Genomic DNA, 26,800 nt, shown 5'->3' with positions numbered 1-26,800 from the left:
TGCTCTCTGTTGTCATTTCTGCACGTTTGGTAATTGCTGGATATCAATGTTTACAGCTCTAAATCTCTATTCTATAGCTTGGACACACCAACTCAGTGGTTTAATCGTTTACTAAGTGGCGCATGCGGTAACTGCTGTGCTTGGGGAACCTGAGTTCATGGGTTCGAATCCCATGTGCAGTGGTTTTTGTCTTAACTTTTTTTCTCACTTAAGTTTTGTGATTTTCATACAATACATTGTATTTCAGTTATTTGTGCTCTCTGTTGTCATTTCTGCACGTTTGGTAATTGCTGGATATCAATGTTTACAGCTCTAAATCTCTATTCTATAGCTTGGACACACCAACTCAGTGGTTTAATCGTTTACTCAGTGGCGCATGCGGTAACTGTTGTGCTTTGGGAACCTGAGTTCATGGGTTTGAATCCCATGTGCAGTGGTTTTTGTCTTAACTTTTTTCTCACTTAAGTTTTGTGATTTTCATACTATACATTGTATTTCAGTTATTTGTGCTCTCTGTTGTCATTTCTGCACTTTTAGTAATTGCTGGATATCAATGTTTACAGTTCTAAATCTTTATTCTATAGCTTGGACACACCAACTCAGTGGTTTAATCGTTTACTCAGTGGCGCATGCGGTTAGTGCGTTGCTTTGGGAACCTGAGGTCATGGGTTCGAATCCCAGCTCTTACTTTCACTTATTGAGATTTCCTTTTGTGTTCCCTTTAACACGTTCTTCTCGACCTGTCTGGTTTTCCACACGTGTTATATTTTTGCCATCTTTACTGTTGTTGCTCCGCACTGCAGTGGTTCTGCTCTGCATTTGCTTTGCTTCGGGTTCTGGCTCTGTATTGCGCGCTTTCTGCGCTTTGCGCATTTGCTGCGTCGTGTGGTTTTTGCTGTGCTTTGGGTGCTCATTGCGCTGAAGGTGCTTGACCCCGCAATTGCTGCTTGCAGCTATATTTATTATTATTATTATTAGGGGTCAAGCACCGAAGGTGCTGAGACACCTATTGGAATTGTTAGTATTATTATTATTATTCTGCCGTTTCTTAGTCATAGGCGTCTATGGCAGCCCTATGAACCGTACATAGGAAAATGATGAAATTTGGCACAGTTGTAGTGGTGATCATAAATAGTCATGTGACCAAAAATGGGGTGTCTAGCAGTAACTCTATAGCGCCACCAGCAGTGCAAAAAATCAATGTTCAAACTGTCATAAATAGTGAACCATTTGATCTATGAAAATTCTACTTAGTACACGTGATTGCTCTCATCCCGCTTATTGAATTTGATACTTTACAGTAAGACTCCACCCATTACAGTAACGGCCATTTTGAAATGTACAGTATTTAGTTTTTTCGCTACTCCTCCTTCAAATGTGGTTCAATTCTTATGAGATTTGGCACAGGTGATCTTTGGAGTGAGCCGCATAAAAATGACTGAACAGAATTTTGATATTTATCTTTGTTCAAAAGTAATAAATGCGCAAACTTAACGAGGTTGACGCAAAAATGGTTCTGAAGCTGTAGCTCGGTCATTCTTTGATCAATTGAAATGAAATTTGGTACACTTCATGTCGACCATGAACTTGGGGTCCATGCCAAATTTGGTGACAGCGCCACCTATGGGTAATGAGATAGGAAAATAGGCTATTTTTGCCCATAACTTCTGAACTGTTTGTCAGAAAATTATGATCTTGATGTCTATGGATTGCTTACCTCATGCCGCATCTGTCGATGTGTATTATGCCGGGTTTGACCAAACCGCCTGTCCGCCATTTTGAAATTTGACATAAATTGTTATATTTTTTGAACTATTGGACATATCTGCGCAAAAAGAAGCAGTTATCAACAGGAGTCCACAGAAACGTGTAAGTGTATTTGATTTTAGACTTGTGAAGTTTTAGCGCAGTGTCGTTGCTAAGAAACGCTCTCTTGTTTACCTTTGTCTCACGTGCTGCAATCCGCGTTTGTTCTCGCGTGTCCTCGCGTGCTTTAGTGTATTACAGTAAATACAGTAGTAGTTTCGGCCATTAACGTGTTGTTGATTGTTTTCGGGCGTGGCCAACGCCAGGAGAGTATTTAAACAGCAGTAAACAGTTCAGTCTTCAGGTGAAGCAGTTATCAACAGGAGTCCACAGAAACGTGTAAGTGTATTTGATTTTAGACTTGTGAAGTTTTAGCGCAGTGTCGTTGCTAAGAAACGCTCTCTTGTTTACCTTTGTCTCACGTGCTGCAATCCGCGTTTGTTCTCGCGTGTCCTCGCGTGCTTTAGTGTATTACAGTAAATACAGTAGTAGTTTCGGCCATTAACGTGTTGTTGATTGTTTTCGGGCGTGGCCAACGCCAGGAGAGTATTTAAACAGCAGTAAACAGTTCAGTCTTCAGGTGAAGCAGTTATCAACAGGAGTCCACAGAAACGTGTAAGTGTATTTGATTTTAGACTTGTGAAGTTTTAGCGCAGTGTCGTTGCTAAGAAACGCTCTCTTGTTTACCTTTGTCTCACGTGCTGCAATCCGCGTTTGTTCTCGCGTGTCCTCGCGTGCTTTAGTGTATTACAGTAAATACAGTAGTAGTTTCGGCCATTAACGTGTTGTTGATTGTTTTCGGGCGTGGCCAACGCCAGGAGAGTATTTAAACAGCAGTAAACAGTTCAGTCTTCAGGTGAAGCAGTTATCAACAGGAGTCCACAGAAACGTGTAAGTGTATTTGATTTTAGACTTGTGAAGTTTTAGCGCAGTGTCGTTGCTAAGAAACGCTCTCTTGTTTACCTTTGTCTCACGTGCTGCAATCCGCGTTTGTTCTCGCGTGTCCTCGCGTGCTTTAGTGTATTACAGTAAATACAGTAGTAGTTTCGGCCATTAACGTGTTGTTGATTGTTTTCGGGCGTGGCCAACGCCAGGAGAGTATTTAAACAGCAGTAAACAGTTCAGTCTTCAGGTGAAGCAGTTATCAACAGGAGTCCACAGAAACGTGTAAGTGTATTTGATTTTAGACTTGTGAAGTTTTAGCGCAGTGTCGTTGCTAAGAAACGCTCTCTTGTTTACCTTTGTCTCACGTGCTGCAATCCGCGTTTGTTCTCGCGTGTCCTCGCGTGCTTTAGTGTATTACAGTAAATACAGTAGTAGTTTCGGCCATTAACGTGTTGTTGATTGTTTTCGGGCGTGGCCAACGCCAGGAGAGTATTTAAACAGCAGTAAACAGTTCAGTCTTAAGGTGAAGCAGTTATCAACAGGAGTCCACAGAAACGTGTAAGTGTATTTGATTTTAGACTTGTGAAGTTTTAGCGCAGTGTCGTTGCTAAGAAACGCTCTCTTGTTTACCTTTGTCTCACGTGCTGCAATCCGCGTTTGTTCTCGCGTGTCCTCGCGTGCTTTAGTGTATTACAGTAAATACAGTAGTAGTTTCGGCCATTAACGTGTTGTTGATTGTTTTCGGGCGTGGCCTGCTGAGTTTCAGCCCACATTTGAAGCACTTATTAAAGCAGGCAGTCCACCGCGGCAGCGGTCGCGTGCAGCCCTCGTCGTGTGAAGACCGAAGAGTGTAAAGACCATTGACTCTACCTGCGCGACTCCACTGAGCAGGGACACCGACTGGGCACTTGAGTATTGCACTTTTTGTACTAACTTTTTATATTTTTCTATTTATCTATATAGCACTCTTTTTCCTCTCTTTTTTCATTTCCTATTCTTATAATTTTACTATGTGCTTTCAAATCTCTACTGTCATTACAACTCGTAAATCTGTTGTATCACGTCGCCGTGGGAGAAATATTAATAACCTCCGCACTCTCCCACCTTCCACTATTGCCTCACTCTCTCTTCCCATAGGCTTATGGAACTGCCAATCTGCTGTCAACAAAGCAGATTTCATTACTGCCATTGCCTCACATTCTGGCCTTTCTGTTTTAGCACTTACTGAGACATGGATTAAACCAGAGGACACGGCCACTCCGGCTGCCCTCTCCAACAACTACACTTTCTCACACAGTCCTCGCACAACAGGAAGGGGTGGAGGAACAGGTCTGCTCATCCCAAAGGACTGGAAATTCCAACAGCAAACCCCCTCATGTGACAGCAACTCTTTCGAATCGCATATTGTTACTATCATCCACCCTACTAAAATGCATTTTTTAGTTATCTATCGCCCCCCAGGTCAACTTGGACACTTCTTGGAGGAGTTAGATGTACTTCTGTCTTCATTCCCTGAGGATGGTACTCCTTTAGTAGTACTTGGTGACTTCAATATCCACCTGGAGAAACCACAGGCAGCTGACTTCAACACCCTCACTGCGTCGTTTGACCTCAAGCGAGTCCCTACTTCACCAACACACAGGTCTGGTAATCTTTTAGATCTTATCTACACACGCTGTTGTTCCACCTACCACACCCAGGTCACCCCACTTCACACATCTGATCACTTCCTAATTACTCTCGACCTCGACCTGACTCCCCCTGTCGCTACATACGATCCCCCATTGGTCACGTTCAGGCGCAACCTGCGCACGCTCTCTCCCTCCCGCTTATCCTCTGCGATTGTTTCCACGCTGCCCGCTCCCAGCCAACTCTCTCTGTTAGATACTGACAATGCCACAGACACACTTTGTTCCACTCTTACATCCTGCTTAGACACATTATGCCCTCTGACATCTGGACCGGCCCGGGTCACACCTTCTGCTCCTTGGCTAACTGAGGTTCTCCGTGAGCATCGCTCCACACTCAGGGCTACAGAGAGGAAGTGGCGCAGATCGAATGATCCTTCTGATCTCTGCCTCTATCAGTCTCTTCTTGCCTCCTTCTCCAAGGATGTCTCCTCTGCAAAGACCCTATACTACCATTCAAAGATTAACAATTCACCTGACTCTCACACTCTCTTCAAGACCTTCTCTACCCTTCTTTGTCCCCCTGCCCCTCCACCTTCATCCGACCTAACGGCTGATGATTTTGCTTCCTTCTTTGTGAAGAAAACGAAAACTATTAGCAGTCAGTTCTCCGAGCCGCCGCTTCTTGCGCATTCTCAAATCCCTGAGACATGCTCCCTTCCCTCCTTCTCTCTCCTATCCGAAGCAGATGTTTCCAAGGTCTTGGCTTCTAATCATCCGACTACCTGCCCGCTAGATCCCATACCCACCCATCTCCTCCAGGCCATCTCTCCGTCTGTTATCCCTGCTCTCACTCACATTATCAATTCATCCCTTTCCACTGGCACCTTCCCTGTAGCATTTAAAGAGGCCCGGATAACCCCGTTGCTGAAGAAACCCACTCTCAATCCTGCTATGCTAGAGAACTACAGACCCGTTTCTCTTCTTCCCTTCATTTCCAAGACTCTTGAACGCATTGTGTTCAACCAGCTCTCCACTTTCTTCACACAAAATAACCTCCTGGATAGCAATCAGTCTGGATTCAAAAGTGGTCACTCCACTGAGACTGCGCTGCTATCAGTCATTGAGGCCCTAAGGCAGGCAAGGGCAGCCTCCAAATCATCTGTGCTGATCTTACTGGATCTATCTGCAGCTTTTGACACCGTCAATCACCGCATCCTCCTGTCGACTCTCATGTCTATGGGTGTCACTGACACAGCGCTTTTATGGTTCAAGTCGTACCTCTCAGATAGGTCATTTCGGGTATCCTGGAGAGGTGACGTCTCCGAACCCCAACGTCTAGATACCGGGGTCCCTCAAGGCTCTGTGCTTGGACCGCTGCTCTTTTCGATATACATGACATCCCTGGGCTCTGTCATTCGGAAACATGGCTTTTCCTACCACTGCTATGCAGACGACACTCAACTCCACTTGTCGTTCCACCCTGATGATCCTACGGTTTCTGCCCGCATCTCGGCATGCCTGAGGGACATCTCACTCTGGATGAAGGATCACCATCTCCAGCTTAACCTTGCGAAGACAGAACTGCTTGTCATATCATCCGAACCAAAGATTCAGCACAACTTTTCCATTCAGCTAGGTTCCTCGACCATCACGCCTTCCAAGACGGCCAAAAACCTGGGAGTGGTCATTGATGATCGGCTTAGCTTCACGGAGCATGTTGCCAGCACCGCTCGCTCTTGTAGATTCATCCTCTACAATATTAGGAAAATTAGACCTTTCCTAGATGAGCATGCTACGCAGGTCCTGGTCCAAGCTCTTGTCCTGTCCAGGCTGGACTACTGCAATGCGCTACTGGCAGGACTTCCAGCCTGCACGACCAAACCCTTACAGATGATTCAGAACGCAGCGGCAAGAGTGGTCTTCAATGAGCCAAAGAGGGCGCACGTCACTCCTCTCTTTGTCAAGTTACACTGGCTTCCTATAGCAGCCCGCATCAAATTTAAGGCTCTGCTCCTGGCCTTTAAAACCACCACTGGGTCAGCACCCCCTTACCTTCGCTTGCTTATAGAGCCTTATGTACCCTCTCGATCACTGCGCTCTGCCACCGAGCGACGACTTGTGGTACCATCTCAAAAAGGGAAGAAAACACTAACGCGTACCTTCTCAGGAACTGTCCCACAACTGTGGAATGATCTGCCGGTCGTGACACGATCAGCTGACACTGTAGCTGTCTTTAAGACTCGGCTAAAAACCCATCTCTTCCACCATTACCTAACTTCCTAATTACAGATTTACTATCTTTATTTAGTTACCCTTCTCTTTATCTCTCTCTCTATCTACCTTCCTCTTTATCTAAAAAAAAAAAAAAAAAAAAAAAAAAAAAAACACTAACATACCCTTGGCTATGTATATTGTGTTGGACTTGATGAGACTATTTCCAGTGCACTTATGTATTGCTGTTCTTATGTTGCCATAATTGCTTCTATTGTCTACCTCACTTGTAAGTCGCTTTGGACAAAAGCGTCTGCTAAATGACTAAATGTAAATGTAAATGTAAATGTAAAAATTGATAAGGAGCTTTGACATGATATCCTGAAGGTACCTGAGAAGTCAGAATACAGCGCCACCTAGGGTTTATAAACTAATTTGACATATGTTAATCCTTGTAGCTTTCTAATCTCTTTTCTGCTGCCTCATGAGCTGTGTCATCTGAGTGGCGCATCAAGTTAATCATATGTATTGAGATTCTGAGTTCCTGGGTTTGAATCCCACCTGAGTCAGGTATTTTGTTCTTCCTCATCAGTTCTTCTCAACCTGTCTGTAGTTCAAATGTGTTCTATTTTTCCATGTTTGCTGTTGTTGCTCTGCATTGTGGTGGTTCTTGCTGTGCTTTCTGTGCTTTGTGTGCTTTGTGTGCATGCTGTACTTTGAGAGTTTGCTGTGCTTTGTGTGCTGGTTGTGCTTTGTGAGCTTGCTGTGCTTTGTGAGCTTGCTGTGCTTTGTGTGCTTGCAGTGCTTTTTTTGTTGCTATGCTTTGTGTGCTTGCTGTGCTTTGTGTGCTTACTGTGCTTTGTGTGCTTGCTGTGCTTTGTGAGCTTGCTGTGCTTTGTGAGCTTGCTGTGCTTTGTGAGCTTGCTGTGCTTTGTGAGCTTGCTGTGCTTTGTGTGCTTGCTGTGCTTTGTGAGTTTGCTGTGCTTTGTGAGCTTGCTGTGCTTTGTGAGCTTGCTGTGCTTTGTGTGCTTGCTGTGCTTTGTGAGTTTGCTATGCTTTGTGAGATTACTGTGCTTTGTGTGCTTGCTGTGCTTTGCGTGCTTGCTGTGCTTTGTGTGCTTGCTGTGCTTTGCGAGCTTGCTGTGCTTTGTGTAATTGCTGTGCTTTGTGTGCTTGCTGTGCATTGTGAGCTTGCTGTGCTTTGTGTGCTTGCTGTGCATTGTGAGCTTGCTGTGCTTTGTGTGCTTGCTTTGCTTTGTGTGCTTGCTGTGCTTTGTGAGCTTGCTGTGCTTTGTGTGCCTGCTGTGATTTGTGTAATTGCTGTGCTTTGTGTGCTTGCTGTGCATTGTGAATTTGCTGTGCTTTGTGTGCTTGCTGTGCTGTGTGTGCATTGCGCCGAAGGTGCTTGACCCCGTGTTGCTGCTTGCAGCTATATTTATTATTATTATTATATTTCTTCTTCCCCAATGGGAGTCTATGGCAGCCCTATGAACCGTACATAGGAAAATGAAAAAAATTTGCCACACTTGTAGTGGTGGTCCTAAATAGTTATGTGACCAAATATGGGGTCTCTAGCATTAACTCTATAGCGCCACCAACACTTCAAAAATTCAATATTCAAATGGTTATAACTCTAGAATAATTTGATCAACAAAAATTCTACTTAGTACATCTGATTGCTCTCCTCAAGCTCATTACAATGAACACCTTACATTAAGACTCCACTCATTACAGTAGCGGCCATTTTGAAAAGTACAGTATTTTGTTTTTTCGCTACTACTTTTGCAGCGTTCATTGCATTGTTACGCAATTTGGCACAGATAATCTTTGGACCGAGGTTCAGAGAAATGACCGAACAGAATTTTGATTTTTATCTTTGTTCAAAAGTTATAAATGCGTACATTTATCGATGTCGACCCAAAATTCGTTCTGAGTCATTATCTCGGTCATTCTTTGATCAATTGAAATAAAACTTGGTACCCTTCATAAGGACCATGAACTGGGGTACCATGTCAAATTTGAGGACAGCGCCACCTATGGGTCATGAGATATGAAAAATGGCTATTTTTGCCCATAACTTTTGAAATGTTTGATAGAAAATTATGCTCTTGGTGTCTATGGATTCCTTGGCTCATGACAAATCTGTCGATATATATTATGCCAGAAATTACCAAACCGCCTGTCCACAATTTTGAATTTTGTCATATATTGTGATAACTATTATTCGATATAATGTATCGGCACAAAAATCGGTAGGGAGCATCGGTATGATGTCCTGAAGGTACCTGGGAAATCTGAAAACAGCGCCACCTAGGGTTTATAAACTATATAAAACAGCCTATAACTTCTAAAAACTTTGTCCGATATTCATTTTCTTTGTGAATTTTTATTCACTGGTTTCTGTCGATTGCAACGATATCTCATTTGTCAGTTTCCAACATTCTGTTAATATTTTATTACATAGCATATGTGAAGTAGTTTTTTCGCTACTACTTTTGCAAATTAAAGAGCACCTATTATGGGATACACGTTTTTAAACATCCTTTTGTGTGTAAGTGTGCATTAGTACATGCTAACGATATTCAAAAAGTACATACCTCAAAGAAAACGATGACGCGAGTTATCGTCTCTAACGTTCGAGGACTACAAAAAACACTCGGATTGTAGGCAACAGTTTACTTCCTGGGATTAGTGACGTAGATAAGACCAACATTATCATAGTTCAGCCCTCTCTGCTTTGCTTGGGTACGCCCTCAAAGACGAGGGTGGGGTGGGGAGCGCCGAGTCAGAAGAGAGCTAAAATGGCGGAGGTTGTGAGTCCCTGCTTTGACTCTGTTTGCAAACTCTTGTTTCATTGTTTAAGCGATTAAATATCTCGAGTAGACGCTGTCTCTTTAGATGCGAGGGCAAAATAGCACTTTATGGACTTCCACAGAGGACATCATGTTTAATACGGTTCCGGAAAAATCCAGTCAGAAGTTGTTCACGGAGTTTTCACAATAACTGCTTCTCATGAACCGAAGCTGGATTTGCGCGACGTCTCCTCTTGAAAGTTGGATTACTGTGCACTTCTGGATCACAGACTGTAAGTATTCATGTTTATTATTTGCCTTTTACTGTACGTTACGTAACCGGTAACCGGAGATTAACATAATGTGCGTGTAGAGCTAAGCTTGCAAGCTAATTGTTTTGTGTTGTAATACTGTATTTCATAAACAACGTACCATATTTACACACGTGTATGTTGAATTATGATGGCTTTCGTTTTTTTATCGATGTTGGTTTAGACATGTTTACAAACTTGCTAAGTTGCTAAGATAAATACAAATACAAATGCCAGCTAAACTGTTACCGGTAAAATTTGTTCTCATGATAAAACTCAAGAAACTCTAAGTACAGATGATTTGTTTAAAGTTATATGTATTTTACTGTTGTATTTACTTGAAGCTTTCTTAGATTTTGAAACGAAGTAAACACGTAATGTGTGTTGCTAATGTTGGGCCATGTAATATGTAATACATTTACGTTTTAATGAATAGTCTAACGATTTATAGTCATGGTACTCTATTGTTATAATATGTCTTTTTGACTGAATACATGTTTGTTTTATTTGTCTATATCCTAGATTCGCAGCTGTACACATCCTTCTACACTGTATGCAAACATGCAACATCATTACACACAGTACAAGGAGTCAGACTGGCATATGAGGAGCAAAGGTGTTTAACACATATTATGTATTTACCTAGTGAAACCACTACCAGTCTTAAATGTATAACTGATGATGACAAAGTTTTTTTTCTCTGCATAATAATAGGAACCCAGGCAGTAGCATCGTTTCACAATGTTTCCATCATCATCATCAGTGGATGCCTTTGCCGTCCGTAGCCTGAGATTTCAGATTTGCAGCAAAAAAAAATGATTTTCTCATTTATTGGAATGCTGTGCAGGTATTTAAGTATTTTAGTAACTGTGTTAAATAAAGTAGTATTTACTTTTACAATAAATTAATTGCTTGTTTATATTTTACAGGTATTTGTACCTTGCAGCCATCCATTACAATGTCACCAAGCCGTAACAAAAGCAGGAGAGGGAAAGTACAAGGCTATGTTCCCAAAACACAAATGACATACCGTAAGCAGTAATGTTTTATTTCAAATACATTCATAATTAAAAACTGAATGTATGAAGCAGGGAAATAAATTATCAAAACAAAAGATTTATTGACTGCAATATTTCTACAGTTATGTGGAGGATGTGATCAGGCTTGTGTTTGATGAGGTATTTGAAGATAAGCTGAAGGAAGCCCTGATTCCAATGGACCTGGCATCACAGTTTGAGAGACCTTCAAAGGAGGACGTGATTGCATGCCATCTTCAGTGCAGGGGTCGTCGAAAGCCAAAATTGTGACCGATCTGATCAGGAAGCTCCAAGCGTATCTGGAGAACAACACACGACAGGATGATAACCTTATAGTGTCGTCTTAAATAGCACCAGCTGACAAAGCTTTGATATGCCATTTATCTGAATAGATAGCTGTAAGAAATGAATTGAACAATTTTTGAAACAAGAGCACAATATGGTTACTAAAGTATGTTTATTTGTATATTGTTTAACATTTAAATATATATTTGTAATAAATAAAAAAAACTTTTGACTGACTATTATATTTTCTTTAAAGTTGCATCTTTTGTTCTTTTGGGTACTTTGTTACTATAATGATACTTTAGTGTTATTGGTTTAAAATTTAATAAAACTTACTCTAGTCCTGCACCTCAAAGGCTTATAGTCGGTACAATAAATGTTCTGTGTGTAGGGATTTAGACAATTTGTGCAAAACCTGGATGATGAATCACGCAGGTAAGAGGCCCTGGAACATGTTGCATTCTCCTTAAAACCTAATAAGTAAAAACATAGCACTTATAAGTAAGCAGTTTTTCATAATAAACTTTACCATAGTGAAATAATGTAGAACATTCATTTCAATTAATACTTTCTTTGTGCTACATTTGGTGTTTCCATATAGTTTGCACAGTAATATAGTATGTAACAGTCTTTTATAATAAAGTTTACAATAGTAAAATAATGTTAATAAGTGAAATAGTTTTATAATCATTTCAACAAATACTTTCTATGTGCCACATTTGGTGTTTCCATATAGTTTGCACAGTAATATAGTATGTAAGCGGTCTTTTATAATAAAGTTTACTATAGTAAAATAATGTTAATAAGTGAAATAGTTTTATAATCATTTCAACAAATACTTTCTATGTGCTACATTTGGTGTTTCCATATAGTTTGCACAGTAATATAGTATGTAAGCGGTCTTTTATAATAAAGTTTACTATAGTAAAATAATGTTAATAAGTGAAATAGTTTTATAATCATTTCAAATAAAACCTTCTATGTGCTACATTTGGTGTTTCCATATAGTTTGCAAAGTAATGTAGTACGTTATAATTACCTTTTGGATGTCTTTGCAACACATTTTCGTCTTCGTTTAGCATTCTGGCAGAGCTAAGGACACCTAAAAAAGTTAAATCCAATCGCGTTCATTGACGGAGATCGTTTACATCGTAACGGCCGTCTGAACTCTCTGGATCGAGCTTGAAGTGGTAAGGCAGTACAGACACCATCGTTTATAGAGAAATATAGCGCTTGTTTACGCTGCCTGTGACTCTCAGTCAGAACCGGAAAATCCACGCGTAGTCAGGGGCGTAGCCTTTCAAACACACGCCGAACCCAGTTGACCAATAACAGTTGAGTAGTCATCTGACCAATCCGAATACACTAGACATTTTGGGAGGCGGAGACAGGAACTAAACCGAGCGTTTTCCAGACATGCAGAAATCGGTGAGGTATGTAAGCAATTTATAAGACTCACAGTGCATTAGTTCAAGTTTTAATAATATGTATGTACTATGGGATATTACAATAACGTGCTAACGTGCTAATTTATTAGCATAATTGGTGCTCTTTAAGTCTATTTTATGCCGGGCTCTGCTCACATAAACTTTAGAGCAATCCGCATAGAAATGACCAAACACATTTTTTATATTCTCTGCCATTCCCGAGAAATACCTCTCCAAAGTTGACTGTCCCTGTGACATTGTCTCTTTGTCATATTAAATTATTATGACTGTATTATAACATGTTGTGCATTCCTATACAACATGTTTTTCTTGACTTAAACTTTAACTGTTCTCACTTAAACTATCTGATTCTCATATAAATTGTAATTTTGTTATTTCTGCTCTGCAATGTCATGTCTGCATCTTCCTTGATTGTGCCATTTGAATGTTTGCAGCTCTGAAAACCTTGGCTAGCTACACTGCCTGTGTAGCGCAGTCTACTAAACGCATGCATCAAAACTCAGAGGTTGAGGGTTCGAATCCCACCTGATGCATGTGTTATGTTTTACTAATAAGATTTTGTTTTGAGTTAATTCTCACCTATTATTCTTAACCAGTCTGTTTTCCATGTTCTGCACTGCTTGTCATAATTTGGTGGCCAAGCATCATCACCAGTTCAAATATGCAGTAGCGGCCATTTTGAAAAGTACAGTATTCAGTTTTTTTGCTACTACTTTTGCAGTGTTTGTTGAATTGTTACACAATTTGGCTCAGATTATCTTTGGACCGAGCCACATAGAAATGACCAAACATAATTTTGATATTTATCTTTGTTCAAAAGTAATACATTTGTCAACAGGAATAACTTTTAAACCATTTAATCAACTAAACTTCTATGGAGAATATTTGATGTGGTAATCTATGCCTTCCCAGTAGCTCAACCAAATGCGTGATGGGCATGAAATCCAGAGGTTGTCAAACAATCAAAATGGTTGACAAATTTGTGTCATGTAGAGTCAAATGTTCGAACAGGTTTGACTACCTACAGGGGTTTTAAAAAATATTCTCTTCTTGAGAAAAATCTCTCCACACTTGAACATACACATTGTCACTTCAGCAATCTAACTTAAGCAGCTGTCTGTATGTATGTCTCCCCTGTAGCTCAACCAGATGAGTGACAGGCATGACACCTGGAGATCATGGGTTCAAATCCTGGCTAGGGCAGCAATTGAAGTCTCTTACTTTAGAGTCAAAAGCTTCAATTCATTATTTGTATTTTACTTTATTATTTTAACAGGTATTATTTCGTTTGTGCTCTTTTGGTTTAAAGTCGCAATGAAATTGTAATGAAAAACTATATATATATTTTTAATATTGTGGTATTATTAACAAATGACTTCTCTGTGAGCTTCATTATTTTTTTAAAATTCGTGTGTGCTCATAATCTTTAATCAAAAATGCAAATCTCCTCCCCTCCTAAAAACGATCTCTCTTCACTTCCGGTCAAAAGTATGGCAGGTGGGCGGGGTCCGGGAGAAGATCGCAGCGATTAGCAATTAGCAACACGACCCAACTTCAAACGATCCAATCAGATCTCGATGGACAAATTCAAATCCAGCCCTGCCTTATTTCATCTCAAAAGCCATTTCATTCGGATATACGTCACTACGGGGAAAATAAGGGAATCGCTACTTCCGTTTCATGGCGACTTTAAGTCTCATGTGTAACATGTATGATGCTTTAGTGGTTCAATTGTTTTCTAGGTCAGCATTGGACTAATCGGTCCTTCTTTCAACATGCACATAAATATTATACTTCAAAATTTTTATATTTTCATTATGTTCATTCTCATCTCTGAGTCCTGTGTGCTGATAGTTCCCATACATATCTGCTACATTGCATTCTTCAATTGCATGTCCTTTCAGCTTCGTTGCGTGTTGCAGGACCATTGTTGCTTGGCCCCGTATCGCTGTCTACAGCTATATTTTTAAGTTGATGTTAAATGCAAATAATATTAATTTGAAGAAAGCAATTATTACAGTTTCAAAAACGTGATGTATAACGGAGTCTTATAACAAAACTCTAATTCGCGTAGACCTTGAAGAGACCGAGAGCATTTGCGCAATATCATTAACTAATTTATCTAATTTTACATTTTTTGTGATTTGTGAATTCATGTTCTGCTTGCCCCAATTCCAAATATTCTGTTGTATTATTATTCCCATTTTTTGTTAAACCGAGTATAACTCCCAAGCTGAACACCTACAAAACTAACCGTTTTGTCCAGTCTTAACAGTGTATGATATTCAGCTGTCTTAATTTAATTATTTTATTCCGCCGAATGGAAAAAAATCCATAGGCTATCTGAATGAATGGGATTCAGGAATAAAGTACAATAGTCTATACGTGCGTTAGTGAGACCTGTCGGCAGATCACGTTTGCCAAAACATGAAAAGAAACGCGTTTTCAAAACATATTGCGAGCAAACACAGACGTCTTCATCCGGACGGGATTACATTTCTCAGATGACCTCTGAGTTCGGCGTGAAACAGTAGGTAAAATGCTCTGAAATTTACAGATTACAGAGGTCGTCAGAGAAAAACACAGACATGGCCGATTCAGACGGGATTAAAAACACAGTGGACCTCTGAGAAGCATGATTTTCTCAAAATGATTTTTGTCGAGGGTGCCCCGCAAGCGCGAGTTTGAAGCCTATGAATTTAAACGTTATTATTCGCTTTGCGTCAAACCCTGTTGCTGAAGGAGACGGACCGGAGCTCCGGCAAGGTGTGTTGTGGACCCGAGGAGGCGGAGCTGCGCTCCGGCCCAATTTAACCTATTACTTCCACTAACTGAGGTATCCTTCCTCCTTTGCTGTCTGCCTGGTATGATTTTATTGGTCATCTAGGAATAATTTTCACTTTATCTTACTTAATGGGGCGCAGCGCAAACCCGTTGGCCTGTGACATCACACTACCGCGAGATCTATTCAAAAGCATACTGTAGGCCTACTGTCTCGCGGTGCTAAGACGTCACATGCCGTCCGATCGGGCTGCGTGGCGCCGCAAGTCGTCAAACGAGCGCTGAGCATTGAGTCAAATAAGACACGCGTCAGAAAATTACAGAGGTCCGGGCGGCCATGCCCTTTTTTGCCTCAAAATGCAGACAAATAATGTTTTTAGTAAGGCATGTTTGTTAAAACTAGTTATATTTCCTATTTAAACTAAGTCCTGGCTTAAGCTTATAAAGACCCCGCAAAAACCCTGCTACAGCTCCTGAGGGGGTGCTCTCACTATTCACATGTAAATAAAATGGTTAGAAACCGGTTTTTCTGGTTCTCATTGCAGGACTGTGCGGGGGGAGGGCATTCCGTTTCCATGTGGAGACATTTAATAAACACATTTGATATACACCAAGTTCCAGATTACAACACCAAAAACACATCACGTTTGATAGCAGTGCATGTAGGCCCTACTTATTTGAGTATATTGATAGAGTAAGTATTATGTTGGACACTATTTTGGATATCAAATTGTCCTTTTCTCCAGACAAATAAAACACTGATGTGCATGTCTATAGATCTTATCTAAAGAGTCATTGCTATCATTTTCACTTTTGTGTTGGGTTAATTCCCTGACCAGACCTCTGTCATTTTCTTACGCTCGTCTTATAATTTGACTCAACGCTCAGCGCTTGTGTGGCTTCTTGCTGCGCAGCACAGACCAATCGGCATGTGACGTCTATAAGCAGAGGTGGGACAAAGTGAAGGTGGGGCACTAAACAGAAGATACAGTCTGTCAGAATATCTCTCCACAGTTAGAGATGTAAAGCAGAGACGAATCCTCACTAAATACAGACTCAGTGATCACAGTCTGGCAATAGAGAAAGGCCGACATAGACAAACATGGCTCCCAAAAGAAGAGCGAATCTGTGTCCATTGTGACAGTGGCGAGATCGAGACAGAGACACACTTTCTCCTTTACTGTGGTAAATATAAAGAGCTTAGAGAAAAACACTTTGACAAAATCTCAAAGCTCATACCAGAGTTTCATAAATCTTCAGACTCAGATCAAATGAAGATGTTACTGGGGGAAGACAGACACCCATCAGCTGCTGCTAAATTCATTTATCAGTTACACACCATCAGAAATAATCCACAGCCCTGATCTTGTACAGTACTTTTATTTTACCTCTCATGTGCCTCCATAAATGTACATTTGTATACTTCATATTTTTATATTTCAAAGTCAACTTTATATTGTAAATATCCTCTGATTCTATTTTATTTTATTTTGCAGTAGTACTTCATCCATCACCCAGCACCTTAGCTTAATTGCACCTTAATGTTTGTTAATATTGTGTTATTGTATGTTTCTTGTTTTATGTATAATGCTTTGGCAATATTGTAAGTGACACAATCATGCCAATAAAGTTCTTTAAATTGAAATTGAAATTGACAAAGTCATTGTTATGCAAGTCACAAGTAAGTCTTTGCCCTCGAGTCCCGAGTCAAGTCATGTCAAAGATGAGGCAAGTCCCAAGTCGAGTCAAAAGTCAAAGCCAACAAGTCTCAAGTCAAGTCCAAAGTCCTACCATTTTAGTTTCAAGTCATGTCAAGTTCTCTTACAACAGAAATAAAATGCATGCTGTGGACAGGTGGAGGGAGGCCCCTATACTGCATTGCATTTTCAAAAGATCAAATTGGCCATGATGCCACCATGGCTGAAAACTCGCTCCACTGTAGCACTAAGCAGGCACTGCCAAGGCTACTTGAAAGAGTGAAGGAAGAGTGCCCAGAACAAAATGGCATTCTGTCCTTCTGCCATGTCAATGTAGTGACTTAGCTGCAGTGGTATAGATCTCTTGGTGATGTCAAAGTACCGCGAGAGCGATTCCAGTTATCATGTGGCTAAATCCGCTTTGAATCGCTCTCGCGGTACTTTGCTGTCACTCGCCTGTGGGTTTTGTAGCGCCACACTGCTCCCCAGTCACTTTCGCGCCGCTATAGGGATTTCATATGCCGATCGGATCGCGCAGTTTGGCAGAAAGTCAAACACACCAAATTGTCACGACACGGTACACGGGGAAGACAGGAAAACCCAAACGCAGACTTAAATAAAGAATAATTTAATATACAAAACCAAAACACCCACGAGGGGGTAAAACATACAATGACAGACACAAGAACTAAACTGATTAACATAAACACTGGAAACACTAAACTACATAAACTTACATAAGACTAGGAACAGGAATAAACACTAGGAACTTTGGCAAGGAACAGAGAATAATACCAACGCACGGAGGACAGGACAGAAGGACATTAAATAGGGATTTCTAAACAACAAACACCTGAAGCTAATCAAACATAAGGGAGCGGGAAACAATTCACGAACCCTGAGAGAAACGTGGACTGCGGAAGGGCATGTCACACAACTCTCTCAGGGCAGACACGTACTGTCACCACCTAATCTCTCAAACTCGGATAAGACAAGAAATGGAGAGACCAGGTCGTGACACAAATATATAGCCTAATATGTATATGCATTTCAACCCGCTAAAGTAGCAAGTGTAGCATGCTAATGGTCAGTGCTTCACTATTACTAAAAGTTTGAAATGTCACAAAACCATGCTGTTACGCATCCTCACGCTATTTTTAGCGGGTATACGGAAATCCTTTACAATTCCTAGTAGACTACACCACTGCTGAGCTGTACTGGTACGGTCCCAACATCCAAACCAACGTGGGACTGCAGTGATTGGATGTCGTGCAGGCAGCGCGCGTGCTCTCTGCATGCAGGTGGTGCACATTTTTTTCATAGATGCAGACACACAGAGACCGGCGCGGCCGTGTGCATTTTTTGTGTAATGGGTAGGTTGCTTCACTGCTGATTCTTGCCATACCTCCGTTGCCTAATGCGCACGCATACGGTGCCATGTCAACATGGTGTACAAACAGTTAAAGGGTCTATTAAGTAAGATGAAGTCAAAATGAAACCGAGATGACCAATAAACCAGGCAGACAGAGGTGCAACACAGAGGTCAGATGCGCAGTTAGTGGAAGTGCAAGAGAGATGTAAGTAATCAAACGCTGACTATTATACAGCAGTTTATTGACGAGAAATATGAAACCGTAGTGACTGTCAAGGTGACAGGACAAGAAACATTAATGCCGCTGAGCACTTGGGTGTCCAAATTTAATGCGCTGCTTTCTCTACCTCCAGTAATTCACTTTCCGTTATTCAGCATGTTTATTAACAACATTCCACGCCACCCTTTAATTCTTGAAGATATGTTTTTAACTGTATAATGATTAGATTCCCTGTGTTGCACTGGACTTCTGCTAAGCTTGAACTTGAAAACGCGATGCATCACGTGCGCGGTACAACGCTTCATCCACCCGTAGCGCGCGTGCACGGAGTTTAAATGTTCATATTTTGGCTTGAACATTTTATTGCATTCAGTCTTAAAGCCTAATAAACAGTACCTGTTGAAGTCATTAAAGTTAAATAAATAACAAAAGAAGAGAAAGTGTGCAGCAGTGTGCCCAGGATGGTAAAATAATTATTACAATGTATTCCTAATGACCAACACAAGTCTTCTGCATACTGACATGATTTGAAATCTATAGGTATTTGATTCTTTGGTTTTCTGATGTATTAAAATTCATATATGTAGAGCAGGGAAATAAGAAGCTTTTTTTCCTGGGGTGCATGCCCTGGAAAATACTTATATGGACCTCGGTATTTATAAAATCATGCAATGCGGCGTGTTTGTCTTTACAGTTATGAAATTTATTATTTTAAACACACATTTCACAAAGTATATATTGTAAGTGTAAATATTCATAAACTCAACACTTCGGAGGCGTTTTTCTAAAGAATAATGTTTAAACTTTATTGGTGGTGGTTGAGAATAATTCCTCTTTCCATATGTAACGCATTTTAGCGCAATATAAATGTATCATATTGTTATTCTTAATATATGAGAATACTAATATATTTTTTAAAACATTTATAACATATATATATATATAAAGATGCTTAGTACAATAGCTTTGCTTCATATAAGTTTCTGTAATAAATCTTTAAATCAATCACAAAACGTGTTGACAGTGGCAAATAAAATGCTTGTTAATTTAAACAAGGCAGAAAGGTGTATAAAACAGCTTTAATTAACAATATCTGAATTGGCTCTTTGCACACTTCTAATTTTCTCATGTCATAATTTATAATTATTAATTAGATTTAATATAAATAAGTTTTGAAAAGTGTTGAATGCGAACGTGTAAGATATCTCGAAGGCGATGCGGCGTGTTTGTCTCTACAGCCACATGTTATAAAATTGATTATTTTACACACACATTTCAAAAAGTACATATTGTAAATATTCATAAACTCAACATTTCGGAGGTGTTTTTCGTCCGCAAAAGGCACAGTTTCTCTGTTCGCGTCAATTATTTTGGTTTGACCAACTAAAAAAACACAGAAGTGACATTAAGACATTTTATTAAGTTACTTTAATAAATTATTTTAGTGATATTCTATTTTACAATAATATTTTTTACAATTATGAATTACGTAGAAACACTGACTGCATATGCGCAAGAAAGGTAGCCTATTATTAAAGATTTTATATATATAAATATGTAAAAACGAAATAAAAAAGATATCATATGCCAACTGTACAGCCCGGGTTTAAACGCCTTTTTTCTAAAGAATAATTTGTAAACTTTATTGGTGGTGGTTGAGAAGAATTCCTCTTTCCATATGTGAAGCATTTTAGCGCAGTATAAATGTATCATATTGTTATTCTTAAAATATAAGAATACTACTATATTTTTTACAACATTTTTAACTTTAAAACATGTCTTTTTTTATACCACATTAATCTCTTTAAAATATTGATACTTTTAGAAAAACTGACAATTATAAATATTATGAACAAACAATGAAACGGTGTCAAAATTCGACAACACAAATAATTAAGATATTCATTGTAAATAGAGTCGCGTTTATTAGGCTCACACTAAATTCTCTGTTGCACTTCCTATAAGTTCGCATTGCACGTATCTTAATAGTTTTATGCGCTGTTATGCTGGCAAGAATGGGTTGACATATCACTTTGCTGTTTTAATACAGTAGCAATGTAAAATATTCAGCAATGCCCTTATTAACTTTTGGAAACAACGCAATGCAATGTTTTTATGCGCCACCTGGTGGATATTCTGTGAAGCGAAACACATTAAGGGAAAATGGAAAGTAGCCCCCCCGAAAGCACTTGCAGAATGCTGCGAGACGAATTGGCGAATGCCGCGGGAGAAAACGCGCATTTTTAAAGGCCACATCTGTAAGGCTTTGTTTATTACGTTGCTAGGGTGCTCATATTTGGTTGCTGGGGCGTGGCTTAATACCTCTTGGCATCCACTAGTGATTACCCTGTGAGTCACGAGTAACACGGTCCAACCCCCGTGTCAGTACGATGTTCTGATGCGGAGATATAAGGCTTTGTTTATTACGTTGCTAGGGTGCTCATATTTGGTTGCTAGGGGCGTGGCTTAATACCTCTTGGCATCCACTATTGATTACCCTGTGAGTCACGAGTAAAACGGTCCAACCCCCATGTCTGTACGATGTTCTGATGCGGAGATATAAGGCTTTGTTTTTTCGGTTGCTAGGGTGCTCATATTTGGTTGCTAGTGTGGGATTTTTATATTGTTTTATCAATCTTGCTAATTGCTAAAAGTGTTAAAGTTACAAAGATGTCCAAATAAGGACTGTGGAAATTGATTTTGTTCCATTTTTATATTTCTTTAACTGATCATTTTATTCTATAAACATTGTGTGTTTCATATATGCACTGAGCTATTATGTAAAAATGAGGTGTTTATGTTTGAGAGTGGAGAGTTACCAGTTTTTGTATGTGTGTAAAAGCTACAAGGAGCATATGCTGAGGAATTTACGCCTGGTATCGATCAAGATAAGAGAGAGGCCTGAGGGGGAAAGCAAACCGGCAACTATTTTATTAACTAATGTTTTTATATTCACAGGATAAAATATGCCATGTATTTCTTACTTAATCAGTATTAATCATTGAATAATTGATGTAATAAATATAAGATGTTGTCTTTGATAAATTTGTATTAACCAATGAAATGAAGGTTGCATATAGAATAACTTAATGGGGGCAGGGCAGCTCAACCTTGAAGAAACAGAATCTCCTGTATGTATGTGTGTGTGTGTGTGTGTGTGTGTGTGTGTGTGTGTGTGTGTGTGTGTGTGTGTGTGTGTGTGTGTGTGTGTGTGTGTGTGTGTGTGTGTGTGTGTGTGTGTGTTTCTTACCAAACAGATGGTTTTTAATAATGATTAAAGTGTTTGCTTAGAAGTAGTATTGCAGTAAAAGATTTAATATGTGTTTATCTATCTAAAGAAGTTAATGTGTGCCTTATTCATATAACCAATTTTACAAATAATGAAATGATGTCATGATATTGAAATATGTTTTACATAATAATCACTTTCATCTTACAGCTTATGTTTTTTATAAATGAATGTTTTGTTAATGATTTGTTTTTAAGAAAGCATTATAACATGCTATTCAAAGTGGAGGAGTACTGGAGAGGAACTGCAGGGCTCCCAGGGATGAGAGGAGAACAGATTGTTTTTTCTTTGTCTATGTGTGTCCATCTTTGCCTACAGGCTAAAATTGGGTGTGGTGATGGAGTCAGATGGACGAGGGGAACGGCCTTTGTGGGTGGAGATTTTCTGAAGAAAGATCGACGTCACATATTATATAAATAAGCATGTTACTTCCTGAGCTGGTTGTTCGCTACTTGAGAGGACCCAGCGCTGTTAAACTTTTTCAATCTGATCAATAAATATTTGAACTTAGATATTCGTATCTTGTGCCTTTCCTCTAAATTATGAACATGCAAATGGACGCCTTAAAGTCCAACAATTGGTGACCGCCGACGTTTTGTGGAGGGAAAGGAGAGAGTGAGAGGAAGGAGGGTTTCACATTGAAGAAACCAGAGTAAGGGAGGGCTCCATTTCAACACAAAAGACCGGTCTTCTAAAATAAAGGTAAGCAGAAACCTGTTATATCAAATTCTGCTATTGGACATATACCAAATTAATTGTGTTGATAAGGAGCTCCGAACTGAAATTAATTATTTAAACAATAAGAATTGATCAGAGTGAAAAACTTTTTGAAATTTTTGAATTTTTTTGTTAAATAAAAGGTTGAGGATTCCTTTAACGCATTAGGCGTTATAAAATACCAACTCGGGTTGAAGCCCGTAGGGGGTTGGGAAACCTTTAGGTGGAAGGCCTAGGAATAATCTAATTGAGTACAGTATTAAATTTATGGGTTGAGAAACCTTTAGGTGGAAGTCCTAGGAATAATCTAATTGAGTACAGTATTAAATTTATGGGTTGAGAAACCTTTAGGTGGAAGTCCTAGAAATTATCTAATTGAGTACAGTATTAAATTTAAGGGTTGGGAGACCTTTAGGTGAAAGGCCTAGAAATTATCTAATTGAGTACAGTATTAAATTAAGGGTGTGGAAACCTTTGGGTTACAGGCCCAGGAAATTCCATTGTGCACTTGATTCTGCAGTTGTATTTGGGTATATTTCATTTTGACGTTGTATATATATAGAGGAATTGTATTTACAGTTGTATAAAGAATGGTTGAATTTCAGAAAGAGTGTGATGAATATGTGTGTTCACCGGTGTATGTGCCATGGAAAAAATGATAATAGTTTGGAAAGGGACCAACTGTAAAAGACTGAGAGAAAGAGTTGAGAATTTGGACAAGATTGGCTCTGGTTGCTGCTGCCATGCAGGCTATTGAATCAAATAGAAAAGGGGAAGTTTACAGTGGTGCAGCTGCAAAGCAACAGGAAGTTAAACAAGGAAACAGTCAGCCAGACTCAAGTGTGACAACTACGGCTCCTCCTCCAGCTCCAACCCCAGTGAAATCGATCTACCACTCCTTGCACACACCTACTCCTTATGAGAAAGCCAAAGCCCCAATGCAACAGCCTGTTTTTCAAATCAATAGCGGTGAATTAAATGTAGATGTAGATTTTATTTGTGTGAAAATGTAGTGTGTCTGTGATATAATGAGTCTGTTAAAACCATAAATGGGATTAAGCAAAATCTAGCAGAACGACAGAAGCGAAGCTTTGAAAGAAAAACAACAAATTACAGAAAAGAGTAGAGACCAAGTTATTAAAGGTGGAAATAAAGATGAACAATTAAACAAGGACAGAAAATTGTTAAAAGGTGAATGACACAGATAAATTGTATAAAGGACAAAAGATTTAACAAAATGAAGAGGAGTCTTCATCTGATGATGGAAGGTGGTCACAAGATAAATTTTATTTTAAATTGAAAGGCAATATTTTGCAATGGGTTAAGTTAAACCTTGAAAGGCTGAAAGCTCTCATCCTTTGACATTCAAGAAAGTGACTAAAAAGCTGGCAAGAAACAGACAATGAAAAACTGTGTGTGACATCAAAGTGCTGGAGTTGCAAAGAGAGGAGTAACTCATAAACTGGACTGAAAGCACATTCTATTTGAATGGGACTATACTTGAACTGAAGCAGTGAAGGGGGCACTGCATATGGTCAGAGACATTTACAAGGATGAAACACCAAAAAGACTGAGTGGAATCCAGAAAGAGACTAACAAAGACAATAATGTTCTTGGAGGCAAGAGAAACTGGACAATATTTCACTGGACACTGAACTTTTTCATCTTCATACGGGCCTTTGAGTGAAAAAGGGGAAAGAGTAAACAGCCGTTCAATGTTTAGTAAAGACCTTGTTACTATAGGGACACAGACAATCTTTATGAGAAAATCAGCTAGACACATTTAAAGGCTGATCAAGAACTTTGTTGTTAGGTGTGACTACCTGTTCTGAAATCAAATCAGACTCCTATTAATCTGACAGGAAGAAATGCATAATTGAATTTGGTATCTACAGAGGAAGTCAGAATTCCACTGATGGTATTAGGCTAAAAAGCAAATATATATGGCATAGAACAGCTATGGCAGAAAGGAAATTAAAATAGATAAAAGAAATAAATTGAAAATGAAAAAAGAACACCATAGAACACTATAAAAGGTAAACAAGAAAAGCTGTGAGAATAGAAAATAACTGATTATTGTAACAAACTTTGTATTTAAGGAAATTGCCAGCCCAGACATCATATATGTGCATGAAGGTGTTCACATGGCAGATCTCATCACTGAGGGTGAGCCGCAGGATTGTATACCATTGACTGATATACAAATTATTATTATTGTAATTAATTATAATTGTTATACCATTGACTGAAAAAGCAAATAAATTGAGAGATGGTTTGTTCGCGGTACCACTGACAACTACCCCACCGTTAATCACAATGTTTACAGATGGTTGTTGTTTCAGAGCAGCAGATGACAAATTCAAGGCAGGCTTTGCTGTGGTTGAGCAAGTTGTGGGTGATTTTGTAACACGACTGAGTGGTAGATTGAAAGGTAAACGGTCAGCACAGAGAGCTGAAATGACAGCTGTTATCAAAGCCTTGCACTACACTGGTGAAGAGAGGGTGATTGTTTATAGTGAATCTGCATATGTGATTGGTGCAGTATATATGGAACTGCCATATGGCAGATAGGTGGGTTTGAAACCAGGAAAGGCCGGCCTATAGTAAATGCTAGCAAAGCCTGACACATACTACAGGCTGTTAAGGTACCTAATGACGTGGCTGTTGTCAACTGCCTAATAAACCACTTATATCCCGAACCATGGTTTCCAGAGACAAAGTTAGATCTGACAAAATTGACAAACACGCACTGGAATTGACATATAGTTTCGGGGCTGCTTATCACCCCAATGTTAGAGCAAAGATGAAATAATGAACCTGACTTTGACATTAAAACTTGACTTGACAAACTATGTGCACAGACAAAAATAACACGGCTTGACGCATTACCAATTGCATTAATGTCTATTCGCTCTTCTGTTAACAGGATTTCTGGTTTCACAACCTTTGAATTGCTTACAGGTCGTCAGTTTCCAGGCCCACGGAACGCCTTGGTGCAGGATCCAATCCTGCCACTAACTAATGCTGTTTATTTCTAGAAACTAACTGCTATGATTGAACATTTTTCCTGCCAGGCTACCAAACAACGAAATTGTGAGAACGACCCAGCTGTTAAAAATGATGATTGGGTTTCTAACAGACACTGGTGTGGACCTGAGGACTCAGGTCCAAGAGAGGGAGAGTGTTGAAAGTAGTGAAAGTGAAAGTGAATCAGCTGGAATACAGAGACACTCACACAACACCAACAACAAAGTCAACAAACACACTGTAAAATTGTGCATAAAAAAGGTGACATTTTTTCTAGCCCAGCAACAGAACCCCTAGCACACTGTGTGAGCACAGATTGTGCCTACGGAGCAGGTACTGTATAGCCGTACAGTTCAAAGCGAAGTACGGTACACAAAAGGTTGTAAGACAGAACAAACACACAGGTGAATGTGCAGTTACCCATGAGGACGACGGCAGATTGATTTTTCATTTAATAATAAAACAAAATTGTACTGATTTACCAACATATGAGAATTTTACCTACAGCCTCAGATGTATGAGAGAGTGGTGTGAGAAAGAAAACATAACAAGTGTATCCACTCCCCGGCTGGGGTGTGGCCTGGATAAATTGGATTTCCACAAAGTGCTGGAAATCCTTACAGAAGGGTTTAGAGACCTGAATATCACAATTGCCATATATTCAGTATAACCTGTTTAACATTTTAATGCTTAAGAGTTTTGAGTTTTCTATAATTATTACATTTTACATTACTGTTGATTTTCTTAAAGTTTCGTATAATATTATAGTTTACGTTTCCTGTCTGGATTCGAGTCCACAAGAATGAAGTTGTACAGAACCTCGAGGAGGATGGAGAAGAAAATGTGTGACCTCTTTCAGAGGTCAAGAGAGGGAATTGTGGGATTTTTATATTGTTTTATCAATCTTGCTAATTGCTAAAAGTGTTAAAGTTACAAAGATGTCCAAATAAGGACTGTGGAAATTGATTTTGTTCCATTTTTATATTTCTTTAACTGATCATTTTATTCTATAAACATTGTGTGTTTCATATATGCACTGAGCTATTATGTAAAAATTAGGTGTTTATGTTTGAGAGTGGAGAGTTACCAGTTTTTGTATGTGTGTAAAAGCTACAAGGAGCATATGCTGAGGAATTTACGCCTGGTATCGATCAAGATAAGAGAGAGGCCTGAGGGGGAAAGCAAACCGGCAACTATTTTATTAACTAATGTTTTTATATTCACAGGATAAAATATGCCATGTATTTCTTACTTAATCAGTATTAATCATTGAATAATTGATGTAATAAAT

The 26,800-nt window shown here is 39.4% G+C and overlaps 2 long non-coding RNA genes across 2 annotated transcripts; one reads left to right on the top strand and one right to left on the bottom strand.

Annotated features, from left to right (window-relative positions):
• The first annotated feature begins 9,040 nt into the window (after positions 1 to 9,040).
• On the top strand, positions 9,041 to 10,918 carry LOC135718199 (uncharacterized). The gene is made up of 5 exons (XR_010520667.2): positions 9,041 to 9,618; positions 10,159 to 10,252; positions 10,351 to 10,483; positions 10,566 to 10,667; positions 10,778 to 10,918. It is a non-coding gene; the product is annotated as an uncharacterized lncRNA (long non-coding RNA).
• Positions 10,833 to 12,192, bottom strand: LOC141282865 (uncharacterized). Its single transcript, XR_012337719.1, has 3 exons — positions 11,998 to 12,192; positions 11,295 to 11,431; positions 10,833 to 10,972 (listed from the first exon to the last, which is right to left on the bottom strand). It is a non-coding gene; the product is annotated as an uncharacterized lncRNA (long non-coding RNA).
• Between the last annotated feature and the right edge of the window lie 14,608 nt (positions 12,193 to 26,800).

The sequence above is a fragment of the Paramisgurnus dabryanus genome, chromosome 10, assembly GCF_030506205.2.
Source record: "Paramisgurnus dabryanus chromosome 10, PD_genome_1.1, whole genome shotgun sequence".
NCBI classification, from domain to species: Eukaryota; Metazoa; Chordata; class Actinopteri; order Cypriniformes; family Cobitidae; genus Paramisgurnus; species Paramisgurnus dabryanus.
This window is presented reverse-complemented; position numbering and strand designations above follow the sequence as displayed.